The following is a 7,489-nucleotide window of genomic DNA, read 5'->3' on the forward strand; positions in this document are numbered from 1 at the left end:
TGAAGTTGCACCAGAAGTGTGTTTTCATACAAAAACTGTTAATTACAACTAACTTTGTCCATCCGATTCGAACTTTGTACTTTGATATGAAGTTGCACCAGAAGTGTGTTTTCATACAAAAACTGTTAATTACAACTAACTTTGTCCATTCGATTCGAACTTTGTACTTTGATATGAAGTTCCACCAGAAGTGTGTTTTCATACAAAAACTGTTAATTACAACTAACTTTGTCCATCCGATTCGAACTTTGTTCTTTGATATGAAGTTGCACCAGAAGTGTGTTTTCATACAAAAACTGTTAATTACAACTAACTTTGTCCATCCGATTCGAACTTTGTTCTTTAATATGAAATTGCACCAGAAGTGAGTTTTGATACAAAAATTGTTAATTACAACTAACTTTGTCCATCCGATTCGAACTTTGTTCTTTGATATGAAGTTGCACCAGAAGTGAGTTTTCATACAAAAACTGTTAATTAACTAACTTTGTCCATCCGATTCGAACTTTGTTCTTTGATATGAAGTTGCACCAGAAGTGTGTTTTCATACAAAAACTGTTAATTACAACTAACTTTGTCCATCCGATTCGAACTTTGTTCTTTAATATGAAATTGCACCAGAAGTGAGTTTTGATACAAAAACTGTTAATTACAACTAACTTTGTCCATCCGATTCGAACTTTGTACTTTGATATGAAGTTGCACCAGAAGTGAGTTTTCATACAAAAACTGTTAATTACAACTAACTTTGTCCATCCGATTCGAACTTTGTTCTTTGATATGAAGTTGCACCAGAAGTGTGTTTTCATACAAAAACTGTTAATTACAACTAACTTTGTCCATCCGATTCGAACTTTGTTCTTTAATATGAAATTGCACCAGAAGTGAGTTTTGATACAAAAATTGTTAATTACAACTAACTTTGTCCATCCGATTCGAACTTAGTTCTTTGATATGAAGTTGCACCAGAAGTGAGTTTTCATACAAAAACTGTAAATTAACTAACTTTGTCCATCCGATTCGAACTTTGTTCTTTGATATGAAGTTGCACCAGAAGTGTGTTTTCATACAAAAACTGTTAATTACAACTAACTTTGTCCATCCGATTCGAACTTTGTACTTTGATATGAAGTTGCACCAGAAGTGAGTTTTGATACAAAAATTGTTAATTACAACTAACTTTGTCCATCCGATTCGAACTTTGTTCTTTGATATGAAGTTGCACCAGAAGTGTGTTTTCATACAAAAACTGTTAATTACAACTAACTTTGTCCATCCGATTCGAACTTTGTTCTTTAATATGAAATTGCACCAGAAGTGAGTTTTGATACAAAAATTGTTAATTACAACTAACTTTGTCCATCCGATTCGAACTTTGTTCTTTGATATGAAGTTGCACCAGAAGTGTGTTTTCATACAAAAACTGTTAATTACAACTAACTTTGTCCATCCGATTCGAACTTTGTACTTTGATATGAAGTTGCACCAGAAGTGAATTTTCATACAAAAACTGTTAATTACAACTAACTTTGTCCATCCGATTCGAACTTTGTTCTTTGATATGAAGTTGCAACAGAAGTGTGTTTTCATACAAAAACTGTTAATTACAACTAACTTTGTCCATCCGATTCGAACTTTGTTCTTTGATTCGCAGTTGCACCAGAAGTGTGTTTTCATACAAAAACTGTTAATTACAACTAACTTTGTCCATCCGATTCGAACTTTGTACTTTGATATGAAGTTGCACCAGAAGTGAGTTTTCATACAAAAACTGTTAATTACAACTAACTTTGTCCATCCGATTCGAACTTTGTTCTTTGATTCGCAGTTGCACCAGAAGTGTGTTTTCATACAAAAACTGTTAATTACAACTAACTTTGTCCATCCGATTCGAACTTTGTTCTTTGATTTGAAGTTCCACCAGAAGTGAGTTTTCATACAAAAACTGTTAATTACAACTAACTTTGTCCATTCGATTCGAACTTTGTACTTTGATATGAAGTTCCACCAGAAGTGTGTTTTCATACAAAAACTGTTAATTACAACTAACTTTGTCCATCCGATTCGAACTTTGTTCTTTAATATGAAATTGCACCTGAAGTGAGTTTTGATACAAAAACTGTTAATTACAACTAACTTTGTCCATCCGATTCGAACTTTGTTCTTTGATTCGCAGTTGCACCAGAAGTGTGTTTTCATACAAAAACTGTTAATTACAACTAACTTTGTCCATCCGATTCGAACTTTGTTCTTTGATTCGCAGTTGCACCAGAAGTGTGTTTTCATACAAAAACTGTTAATTACAACTAACTTTGTCCATCCGATTCGAACTTTGTTCTTTGATTCGCAGTTGCACCAGAAGTGTGTTTTCATACAAAAACTGTTAATTACAACTAACTTTGTCCATCCGATTCGAACTTTGTTCTTTGATTTGAAGTTCCACCAGAAGTGAGTTTTCATACAAAAACTGTTAATTACAACTAACTTTGTCCATCCGATTCGAACTTTGTTCTTTGATTTGAAGTTCCACCAGAAGTGAGTTTTCATACAAAAACTGTTAATTACAACTAACTTTGTCCATCCGATTCGAACTTTGTTCTTTGATATGAAGTTGCACCAGAAGTGTGTTTTCATACAAAAACTGTTAATTACAACTAACTTTGTCCATCCGATTCGAACTTTGTTCTTTGATATGAAGTTGCAACAGAAGTGTATTTTCATACAAAAACTGTTAATTACAACTAACTTTGTCCATCCGATTCGAACTTTGTTCTTTAATATGAAATTGCACCAGAAGTGAGTTTTGATACAAAAACTGTTAATTACAACTAACTTTGTCCATCCGATTCGAACTTTGTTCTTTGATATGAAGTTGCACCAGAAGTGAGTTTTCATACAAAAACTGTTAATTACAACTAACTTTGTCCATCCGATTCGAACTTTGTTCTTTGATATGAAGTTGCACCAGAAGTGAGTTTTCATACAAAAACTGTTAATTACAACTAACTTTGTCCATCCGATTCGAACTTTGTTCTTTGATTTGAAGTTCCACCAGAAGTGAATTTTCATACAAAAACTGTTAATTACAACTAACTTTGTCCATCCGATTCGAACTTTGTTCTTTGATATGAAGTTGCACCAGAAGTGAGTTTTCATACAAAAACTGTTAATTACAACTAACTTTGTCCATCCGATTCGAACTTTGTTCTTTGATATGAAGTTGCACCAGAAGTGTGTTTTCATACAAAAACTGTTAATTACAACTAACTTTGTCCATCCGATTCGAACTTTGTACTTTGATATGAAGTTGCACCAGAAGTGAATTTTCATACAAAAACTGTTAATTACAACTAACTTTGTCCATCCGATTCGAACTTTGTTCTTTGATATGAAGTTGCAACAGAAGTGTGTTTTCATACAAAAACTGTTAATTACAACTAACTTTGTCCATCCGATTCGAACTTTGTTCTTTAATATGAAATTGCACCAGAAGTGAGTTTTGATACAAAAACTGTTAATTACAACTAACTTTGTCCATTCGATTCGATCTTTGTTCTTTGATATGAAGTTCCACCAGAAGTGTGTTTTCATACAAAAACTGTTAATTACAACTAACTTTGTCCATCCGATTCGAACTTTGTTCTTTAATATGAAATTGCACCAGAAGTGAGTTTTGATACAAAAACTGTTAATTACAACTAACTTTGTCCATCCGATTCGAACTTTGTTCTTTGATATGAAGTTGCACCAGAAGTGAGTTTTCATACAAAAACTGTTAATTACAACTAACTTTGTCCATCCGATTCGAACTTTGTTCTTTGATATGAAGTTGCACCAGAAGTGAGTTTTCATACAAAAACTGTTAATTACAACTAACTTTGTCCATCCGATTCGAACTTTGTTCTTTGATTCGCAGTTGCACCAGAAGTGTGTTTTCATACAAAAACTGTTAATTACAACTAACTTTGTCCATCCGATTCGAACTTTGTTCTTTGATTTGAAGTTCCACCAGAAGTGTGTTTTCATACAAAAACTGTTAATTACAACTAACTTTGTCCATCCGATTCGAACTTTGTACTTTGATATGAAGTTCTACCAGAAGTGTGTTTTCATACAAAAACTGTTAATTACAACTAACTTTGTCCGTCCGATTCGAACTTTGTTCTTTGATATGAAGTTCCACCAGAAGTGTGTTTTCATACAAAAACTGTTAATTACAACTAACTTTGTCCATCCAAAACGAACTTTGTACTTTGATATGAAGTTCTACCAGAAGTGAGTTTTCATACAAAAACTGTTAATTACAACTAACTTTGTCCATCCGATTCGAACTTTGTTCTTTGATATGAAGTTGCACCAGAAGTGTGTTTTCATACAAAAACTGTTAATTACAACTAACTTTGTCCATCCGATTCGAACTTTGTTCTTTGATATGAAGTTGCACCAGAAGTGTGTTTTCATACAAAAACTGTTAATTACAACTAACTTTGTCCATCCGATTCGAACTTTGTACTTTGATATGAAGTTGCACCAGAAGTGAATTTTCATACAAAAACTGTTAATTACAACTAACTTTGTCCATCCGATTCGAACTTTGTTCTTTGATATGAAGTTGCAACAGAAGTGTGTTTTCATACAAAAACTGTTAATTACAACTAACTTTGTCCATCCGATTCGAACTTTGTTCTTTAATATGAAATTGCACCAGAAGTGAGTTTTGATACAAAAACTGTTAATTACAACTAACTTTGTCCATTCGATTCGATCTTTGTTCTTTGATATGAAGTTCCACCAGAAGTGTGTTTTCATACAAAAACTGTTAATTACAACTAACTTTGTCCATCCGATTCGAACTTTGTTCTTTAATATGAAATTGCACCAGAAGTGAGTTTTGATACAAAAACTGTTAATTACAACTAACTTTGTCCATCCGATTCGAACTTTGTTCTTTGATATGAAGTTGCACCAGAAGTGAGTTTTCATACAAAAACTGTTAATTACAACTAACTTTGTCCATCCGATTCGAACTTTGTTCTTTGATATGAAGTTGCACCAGAAGTGAGTTTTCATACAAAAACTGTTAATTACAACTAACTTTGTCCATCCGATTCGAACTTTGTTCTTTGATTCGCAGTTGCACCAGAAGTGTGTTTTCATACAAAAACTGTTAATTACAACTAACTTTGTCCATCCGATTCGAACTTTGTTCTTTGATTTGAAGTTCCACCAGAAGTGTGTTTTCATACAAAAACTGTTAATTACAACTAACTTTGTCCATCCGATTCGAACTTTGTACTTTGATATGAAGTTGCACCAGAAGTGTGTTTTCATACAAAAACTGTTAGTTACAACTAACTTTGTCCATCCGATTCGAACTTTGTTCTTTGATTTGAAGTTCCACCAGAAGTGTGTTTTCATACAAAAACTGTTAATTACAACTAACTTTGTCCATCCGATTCGAACTTTGTACTTTGATTCGCAGTTGCACCAGAAGTGAATTTTCATACAAAAACTGTTAATTACAACTAACTTTGTCCATCCGATTCGAACTTTGTTCTTTGATATGAAGTTGCAACAGAAGTGTGTTTTCATACAAAAACTGTTAATTACAACTAACTTTGTCCATCCGATTCGAACTTTGTTCTTTAATATGAAATTGCACCAGAAGTGAGTTTTGATACAAAAACTGTTAATTACAACTAACTTTGTCCATCCGATTCGAACTTTGTTCTTTGATTCGCAGTTGCACCAGAAGTGTGTTTTCATACAAAAACTGTTAATTACAACTAACTTTGTCCATCCGATTCGAACTTTGTTCTTTGATTTGAAGTTCCACCAGAAGTGTGTTTTCATACAAAAACTGTTAATTACAACTAACTTTGTCCATCCGATTCGAACTTTGTTCTTTGATATGAAGTTGCAACAGAAGTGTGTTTTCATACAAAAACTGTTAATTACAACTAACTTTGTCCATCCGATTCGAACTTTGTTCTTTGATTCGCAGTTGCACCAGAAGTGTGTTTTCATACAAAAACTGTTAATTACAACTAACTTTGTCCATCCGATTCGAACTTTGTTCTTTGATTCGCAGTTGCACCAGAAGTGTGTTTTCATACAAAAACTGTTAATTACAACTAACTTTGTCCATCCGATTCGAACTTTGTTCTTTGATTCGCAGTTGCACCAGAAGTGTGTTTTCATACAAAAACTGTTAATTACAACTAACTTTGTCCATCCGATTCGAACTTTGTTCTTTGATTTGAAGTTCCACCAGAAGTGTGTTTTCATACAAAAACTGTTAATTACAACTAACTTTGTCCATCCGATTCGAACTTTGTTCTTTGATATGAAGTTGCACCAGAAGTGTGTTTTCATACAAAAACTGTTAATTACAACTAACTTTGTCCATCCGATTCGAACTTTGTTCTTTGATTCGCAGTTGCACCAGAAGTGTGTTTTCATACAAAAACTGTTAATTACAACTAACTTTGTCCATCCGATTCGAACTTTGTTCTTTGATTTGAAGTTCCACCAGAAGTGTGTTTTCATACAAAAACTGTTAATTACAACTAACTTTGTCCATCCGATTCGAACTTTGTTCTTTGATATGAAGTTGCAACAGAAGTGTGTTTTCATACAAAAACTGTTAATTACAACTAACTTTGTCCATCCGATTCGAACTTTGTTCTTTGATTTGAAGTTCCACCAGAAGTGAGTTTTGATACAAAAACTGTTAATTACAACTAACTTTGTCCATCCGATTCGAACTTTGTTCTTTGATATGAAGTTGCACCAGAAGTGTGTTTTCATACAAAAACTGTTAATTACAACTAACTTTGTCCATCCGATTCGAACTTTGTACTTTGATATGAAGTTCTACCAGAAGTGTGTTTTCATACAAAAACCGTTAATTACAACTAACTTTGTCCGTCCGATTCGAACTTTGTTCTTTGATTTGAAGTTCCACCAGAAGTGAGTTTTCATACAAAAACTGTTAATTACAACTAACTTTGTCCATCCGATTCGAACTTTGTACTTTGATATGAAGTTGCACCAGAAGTGTGTTTTCATACAAAAACTGTTAATTACAACTAACTTTGTCCGTCCGATTCGAACTTTGTTCTTTGATTTGAAGTTCCACCAGAAGTGTGTTTTCATACAAAAACTGTTAATTACAACTTACTTTGTCCATCCGATTCGAACTTCGTTCTTTGATATGAAGTTCCACCAGAAGTGTGTTTTCATACAAAAACTGTTAATTACAACTAACTTTGTCCATCCGATTCGAACTTTGTTCGTTGATTTGAAGTTCCACCAGAAGTGAATTTTCATACAAAAACTGTTAATTACAACTAACTTTGTCCATCCGATTCGAACTTTGTACTTTGATATGAAGTTGCACCAGAAGTGTGTTTTCATACAAAAACTGTTAATTACAACTAACTTTGTCCATCCGATTCGAACTTTGTTCTTTAATATGAAATTGCAC

This window comes from Anopheles moucheti, unplaced genomic scaffold, assembly GCF_943734755.1.
Source record: "Anopheles moucheti unplaced genomic scaffold, idAnoMoucSN_F20_07 putative_Y_1, whole genome shotgun sequence".
NCBI lineage: Eukaryota > Metazoa > Arthropoda > Insecta > Diptera > Culicidae > Anopheles > Anopheles moucheti.